The sequence below is a fragment of the Sander lucioperca genome, chromosome 18, assembly GCF_008315115.2.
Source record: "Sander lucioperca isolate FBNREF2018 chromosome 18, SLUC_FBN_1.2, whole genome shotgun sequence".
NCBI classification, from domain to species: Eukaryota; Metazoa; Chordata; class Actinopteri; order Perciformes; family Percidae; genus Sander; species Sander lucioperca.
In genome coordinates this window covers 9,816,423-9,824,043 of record NC_050190.1, presented here as the reverse complement: position 1 = coordinate 9,824,043, position 7,621 = coordinate 9,816,423, and positions in this window count along the sequence as shown.

Sequence of the window (7,621 nt, the reverse complement as noted above, 5' to 3'; positions counted from 1 at the left end):
TCATATTTTTATCTCTAAAAGGACATCAATTGTGATATGTTGCAGAGTCCAAGTTGATGTTATCAAACATCTTGTTTTGTCTTAAAGACAGTCCAAAACCCAAAGATATTAAATTTACCATCATATAGAACAGAGAAAAGCAGCAAATCATCACATCTGAGAAGCTGCGATCAGAGAATGTTTGACTTCTCTGCTTTTAAAAAAAAAAAAAAGAGTGAAATGACTATAATAGTAAATAAATAACAAAAATGTATTTTCTGTCAATTGACTAATTAAATAGTTAACTAATCTTTTCAGCTCATGGCACATGATAATGCTTTGTTATACATTATCATTGTATGGCTTGTATTATTCCATAATACAATGATTCTTGGTTCATCACTCCTGAGATTTATTTATTTTTTTTATTTTTTCTCTTGTTACATTTGTTAACAACAATTAATCATTAAAAAAAAAAAAAAAGAATCAGGAAGGGGGCAACCACGTTTTGGTAGATGGTGAGCCGTACAGACCGAAGTTATCAACACAGACATATACTATAGATCTTATGGGAAAAATGATGTTTCTTCCAAAATGATCTGACTTTGTATGAACTGGTTTTTTTTAGAATTAACATTAATGTTCTGAGTTTATACAGTTCATTATCCTAGCCAAAACAAGACATAACATTGGATACTTTTCCACGAAAGAGTGATCTCTTTCGTGGAAAAGTATCCAATGTTATGTCTTGTTTTGGCTAGGATAATGAAGCTTGTTTGTGAGTTTTCAGTAGGTAGATAGACCAGCTGTGTGCATATTATTTCCAGTTCAAAATGATGGAAACAAAGAATTTCTTTAATCACTTAACATGCTCTAATTGCAAATAAACCATACACTTGGATTTTTATTTAAAATAAAGTTATTTTTACAAGACTTCTTTTTAAAAATAAATCTATTAACTTTGGACATATTTGACCCCATGCAGGTGATGATTACTGTGTGCAAAACATTGCTAAAACCTTAAACAAAAGGTTAATACTGTGCATGTGTAACAGGATGTAAAAATGGTTTACTACTTCAAATCGGAGGCATAACTACGTGACTATAAAGCATGAGTTTCTTCTCTATACAACAGTGTAGAATGTTTGTCATATATTCCCTAGTTTTGTGTCATGCGTAAAGTATTTGTGTCTAGCATGATGTGCTTACATAATTGCAAAAAGGTTCTCCAATGTTTCCTCAGTTAGCCTTTTAAAATGATATCAGATTAGTAAACAAATGTGCCTTTGGAACATTGGATGAATGGTTGCTGACAATGGGCAATGTAGATATTGCATTAAAGCTCAGCCACTTCTTTCTACAACAGTTGAGAACCCTTTTGCAATTATGTAAGCACATAATGTAATCTGAAAACTGCTGTCCTGATTAAAAAAAACAATGCAACTGATCGCAGCTAGTATTCTGTCTGTAATGGAGTGGAATGGAAATTTCTAAGTGACCCCAAACTTTTGACCGGTAGTGTACTTAAAGTATTAAAAGTAAAAATACTCAATGCAGAAAAATCCTCACATTTTAGAAACTGGAAACGACAAAAGCGCTGAAAGCTTCAAAAAAAGTTCCAAAAGCATCAAAAGCGTGAGTAGTTTAACTTACAATAAAACATTGTACTTTATAAACTTCATGTGTTTTGTGTGCTGAAATCTTAATTTTTAAAGTAAAAGTACTAGTAAATTTGTACTTAAGTACAGTACTTGAGAGTAAATGTACTTAGTTACATTCCACCCCTGGTTACTGTGTTATTTCTGTTTTAAAAGGCAGCAATTTATAACACATTAAAATCTAAATAGCGTTCACATGATTTTATACATTAGTAGTGTTGTGAAATTAAGGAATGCCTAATAATCGTGATAATGATGATGAATCTATAATCGTTGCATCCCCATTTACCGTAATCCGCAGCAGCGAGTGATGGCTTTTATTTTTCCCCCCAATCTGTCTTGTTTTCCTCATTTTACCCTCGCTCTCTTTTACCAATCTGCAACTACACACCTCCTCCCTCCCCTGTGACCTTCCTCTCCTCTTCATTATTGCCTTGGCTTTTGTAAGACCCCCTGGTGATTCCTGGCATCACACTCCCATTTCAAAGGAATGAAAATGCAGCACTGGTCTGTGCCATCAGTTTGCTCTGTTCCCCCTTTCATCTGCCTGGACATATTAAGACAAGAAATGCGAAGCTCTGCAGCAGCTCCCACATGAATCAGTCTAAGCCCCCCAGTGGGAACGTGTGCTGGTCATTTCAGGTCCCATTTCAGACGAGAGAGAGAGAGCCAGGAAGAGAGAGAGATCAAGTGAGAGGAAGCACGAGAGGCAAGAGATGGTGACAGAGAGAGAACTTCAAGAGACAGAAAGAGAGAGGGCATGTGGCCTGTTTTTTTTGAGGAGACAGCATTTTTTGCTTTGGTGTCTTTGTTTTCTAAGGACACCGTGTGTGTGATCAACTGACCACGCAACTAAAGGAGGAGCCAAGTACAACATATAGCAATAGTGACACAGAGAATGGCATTAAATATGTATTGCAACCCTGTCTCCTAGACATTCTGTTTATATAGTACTAATTTGATCTCCCAATTACATTGTGGTGACAAATGTAATCGTTGCTTGGATTATGTTCACAGAATATGTTTCTTTGAGTGTATGAAGCGCTACATTTATATACCGCACACAAGGGTTAGGTAGGTATAGGTAGGAGGTTGGGGTTTTGGGCACAGGACTTTGACACCATACTTGGAGTCTGCATTCTAGTTTGGTTAGGTTTAGGCAACGCAAGCATCAAGGGTAAGAAAGATTGTGGCTTTCGTCAAATGTTAAACACATTGTGACTGGTGACTGAGTCCTTGGCAGCGGTCAGGGTTCGAATCCAACCCGCAGCCCTTTGATGCATGTCGTCCCCCCTCTCTGACCCCTTTCCGGTCTTCAAGCTGTCCTGTCAATTAAAGGCCATAAAAAAGCCCAATAATTGAAATATGCTGTCAGTGAATATTGTATTGATGCATTGAGTATCAACTAGCTGGGTCAATTAACATGTTCTCATTTGGTTTCCATCAAAACATATTTGCGTTTGCAAATTAGTTGCATTTAAACATAATTTCTACGAGACAGGAGTGTGTATTAAGATGCCTGGCTGGAAAACGTAAGTTTGAAGGAATAACTATCCATCACTGGCAGAAGTTATCTATAGAAGTGAAATTATCTATGCTGTCAATTAACCAACAATAAAGGTCATATCAAAGGCTATAAAACACCAAACATACCAATTTACTAACCGCAAACACATACCCTATTTTATGAAAGCCTACAACACCCAATATAAAACTACTGGGTAATTCACCCCCGAGCCCTTTCACATGTAGGAGCATGGTGCCCGCAACGAGGTAGCTCCCTACATGGTAAACATCCATAATAGATTGGACCAGTGCCTGATTCATCCAAAATGGTTTAAGACCCAGGGCAACAGTGGAGCACATTTTGTTTGTATTATAAAGTGCCAATAGGGGAAAGGGCGAGGTGTTTGGGATAAGGGTTTTGGAGCAATAAAAGGGAGGTTAAGAAGACCCATGTTTAGCCGAGGCTGGGGAAAAAACTGGGAAAGAAACAAGCAATGTGTCGACAAAAAGATGCTTGTATAGGCAACAAGGAAGGAAGCCAACAGTGTTCACGGGGCTCTTAGAGCTCTTAGAGTATCACTATACAGACTTAATTAAGTCTAAGCCTAGCATTGAACTACTATACAAAGATTGGAGAAGGAAAGGAAAGATGTAAATACATGAGTACATTTTATTTTACTAGAACAGCATCATAGTGGATTTTGATGAAAGATGCAATGTAAGTAAGGTGCACGCAAGGAATAAATCCCCAATGCTTGCAACGGGCACAGGCTGACACACTGCAGAAATAATGCAAGATTTCCCAACCTTTGCACACTGTATATGTAATTGATTATATCCCGTCTCTCGGCAGTCAAAGGCAAACAGTATTTTATGAGCTGTAAGACTAAAGAGATGTAGTATTTCTCCAACAAGACTTTACTCTTTACACTGGATTTTTTTACTTTTACTTTACACTCTTATTAGAGGAAAAAAAAAAACTTCTCCAAACATGAGTTTCTGTCTGGCAAAAGCTGTTGTTGATGCCCTCTGCTTCCTACACAGTACTGAGAAACTTTTTGTTCAAATCATCACATCCTGACAGTCTGGTTACATAAGGAGTCAACACTTTCAATTTGTGATTCCATATTTAATGTGTTTGTGGGGGAGGTGAGAGGTTTTTTGAGGAGTAAACACCTACCTACGTACCAGCCAATGTGTTAGAGCTGTCTGGAAGGAAACTAAGAGAGCCATAAGGAAAGATGCAAACTCAGAAGTTTGAGCTGCAGACTACTGAACAATTTAGGCTTAGTGAGAGCATATTAAGGAACAATCAAACACAGGTCTCACAAAAGTCATTATGGCTACTTGGATCAGATTTGAGAAAATTAAGATTTTTGAGAACTCCCTAATCCCTGAAAAAGGTACATTTGCGGTAATATTCACTGTTATAGCCATATTGACTGTAAAAATAATGGACAAAGCTTCCAGGCTTGAAAAGTGAAGCCAATCAGTCCCTCCAGGATTTCGCGATGGCGCCAATTCACGCACATTCAACCAATCCCAGCAGTCCCACGTGCCGTCAGTATGTGACTCTGAGAGCCACTGACCAAGCGGGAGTGAGAACGGCCATGGGTGCCAAGACAAGATGTGTGTAACTGACTTGAACATCTCACATTTACCAACAAAACGTACAGCGAAGACCTTGCAAAACACTTCAGACCGTCCTGCCAACCTGTATATATTTTAACATTAATGTACGCTGTAATGTTTTTTCTCTCTAAAGTCACTGAAAGCAGCTGCTGTTTCAATCCTGTCGGCTCTCTGCAGTGGGCGGGGCTGCTCAGTTCCCCCCGCGACTGACACGCGCACACACACACAAACAAACAAACACACACACAAACCCACACGGTGGATGCAGGAAAAACCAGAGATGAGACGACACGATGACCTAAATTGAGGACAGCTACACTCGTTATTGTAAGTGCAATGATAAGTTAAAGTCCAATAAGTAACGTTACTTTATCAAACCGTATGAATGTGTGTCCCAGGCCAGGATAGGAAATTAACTAACAATGTAAAGATCAACAAGCCACTACACATATGTTCAGATTTGATTCATTCAATAAATTATTATTTTTTGTCTTAAATCCACCAGCCATTTTCATATTATACCAACATTTGCAGCATCCTGAGCCTTTTTGGTAAGGTTACATAGGAAATCCCAGCCCAGAGTAATTTTATTCTCCCCAAAACAAGTTTCCTTTTTATTTTTAAAGAACTATAAAACAAAAAAAAAGGACAAACATACAAAAGACATCACAACTTTTAACGCAACTTTTTACAAAAGCTCCCGCGAAATCAGGCATTTTGAGCCACAACAATCTCAAAAAAAGGCAGCGAAATCCTGGAGGGACTGGCCAATGCAGAAATTCTTTAAACCTGCATTCTGTCTAATTTCCAGCAGGGGGTGACTCTACTAGTTGCAAAAAGAAGCTAGCTTCTATAAAAGTCTATGGGGAAATGACCCTACTTCTCACTTGAATTATTACCTCAATACACTTTTTTATAATGAGTTTATGGCCTCAATCGCTACTTTCAAGTCTTCATCAATATAGCATGATGTTCATTTAGTAAATTATGGTCCCATTTATTTTAAAATGGACGATAAAGCAGGGGATCATGACAAAGGCTTAGCAATGCGTATCCATGGCCCTGTGTACATCAAAATAGCTGTGAACTTGTTTTGGGTGTTGTCCATGTTTTTGTATAAACTATGACCCCTTAAAAGGTCTTGTTCATCATTATGCTAACTAAGCTAGCTACCTATCGCTAGTGCTAGCTGGTAACTTTAGGGAAAATTTGCCGATTTTCAGTTTTTTTCCGTACACGAAAATGAATGGTGACAGTACCCGGAAATTTCGGGCCTGCGTTTTTTTCCAGCTCCCCCCTGCGGCAACCCCCGCCAGACCCGCCACAGCCTAAGCGCAATACCCCTATTCAAAATGGATGTAAAGACCTGCATTTTTGCCACACCGTCTGACGGCCGATGCAGGGTGTGTGAATGTAGAAGTGTTGTCGTACTCAAAAGGTACGACTGAGCATTGCAGCAACGTACTCTCTCTCTCACAATTAATTGCAGCCGCATCGTTATAAATACTTACATTAACCAAAAAGAGAATTTGCTTCTATGAACATTGTCTTTTAGAGGACATGTGTAGGCAGGTGTTGTCTTGAATGTGTCAGAAAGGTGTTGTTAAAAGTTAGTATAGTGGTGGGAAGAGCGTTAAGTTTTCTTAGAGTGGATTGTGGATCACATTTACTTTTAGTTTGGAGTCAGTACTCAGAGTTGGGGTTATCACATTTCAATGTCTCAAAACACAGCTATTATACCTGCTATTTTGACAAGCACATGGACTTTATGTTTCAGAAGGAACATACCCATAAAACAGATTACTTTTAAAATCAGGTTTTTTTTAAAAAGAGTGTACCAAGTTCATCATCGGAAAATAAACCCTGACGGGGTGAGAAAATCCGCAGATGAGAAGAAAATAGCAAAACCTGGCTTCACCAACATTTACACCTGGTATTAAAGTGCTATTTGAATCTGAATCTAAAGTGGGATCAGGCCTGCCAGACTTTCAGAAGTGGTCTGGCTCACGGTTATCAGATCTAAGCCAGAGTATGCCAGGTGTTATTTGATGCAGTCCATACAATGCGTTTGACATTTATAACAAAATAGGTAGGTCATCACTCATTTTAAAAGGTTTTCTTATCCATAGTGAAGAGTCACAGCTGCAACACAGTTTTCATTGTTTCTGTTGCCGCCTCCTGCAAAGACTCATAAAATCTAGGGCTGTCCTCGACTAAAGAAATTCTTAGTCGACTAACACTTTGTCGATTAATCGATTAGTTGATGTAATCGACAGAGCTGTGCTCTTTGAGAGGTGGTTAAGACTAGAAAAGCACAATATAAATGTAGTTAATTAACCATCTGTAAAACTGACTTTCTCCACAATTAATCCTGCAAAAGCACCACTTTAAATCTTGTGTTTACCAGAAATGTGCTCATAAGTTTCTTGGAAATGAGTAATTAAGCATGAATAAGCATAAAAAATTACTCATCAACTAAAGAAATCTTAGTCGACTAAGACCAAAATGACCGATTAGTCGACTAATCGACTAAGAGGTGGCAGCCCTAATAAAATCTGAGCATTTCTGCCTCACATGGAAAGCAAATCCAGGCTATAGAGTATCATGTATAAAGAGCCCCTCAGGTTTCCCAGGTAGCCAGCGGAATTGGGTTGTTGAGTGTCAGCATACTCTGCTAAATATTTGCAACCAATTGTGAACCTGCTCTGGCCATCAAGTAGCTGCCATATTTCAAAATATTAAGTTAGGTAATGTTCACATTTGGCGTCCGTTTTACATTATAATCCTATGGAATAAACAAAAAAGATCCTGAGCGCTTTTTTTTTTTTTCTGCAGCTCAGAGCATT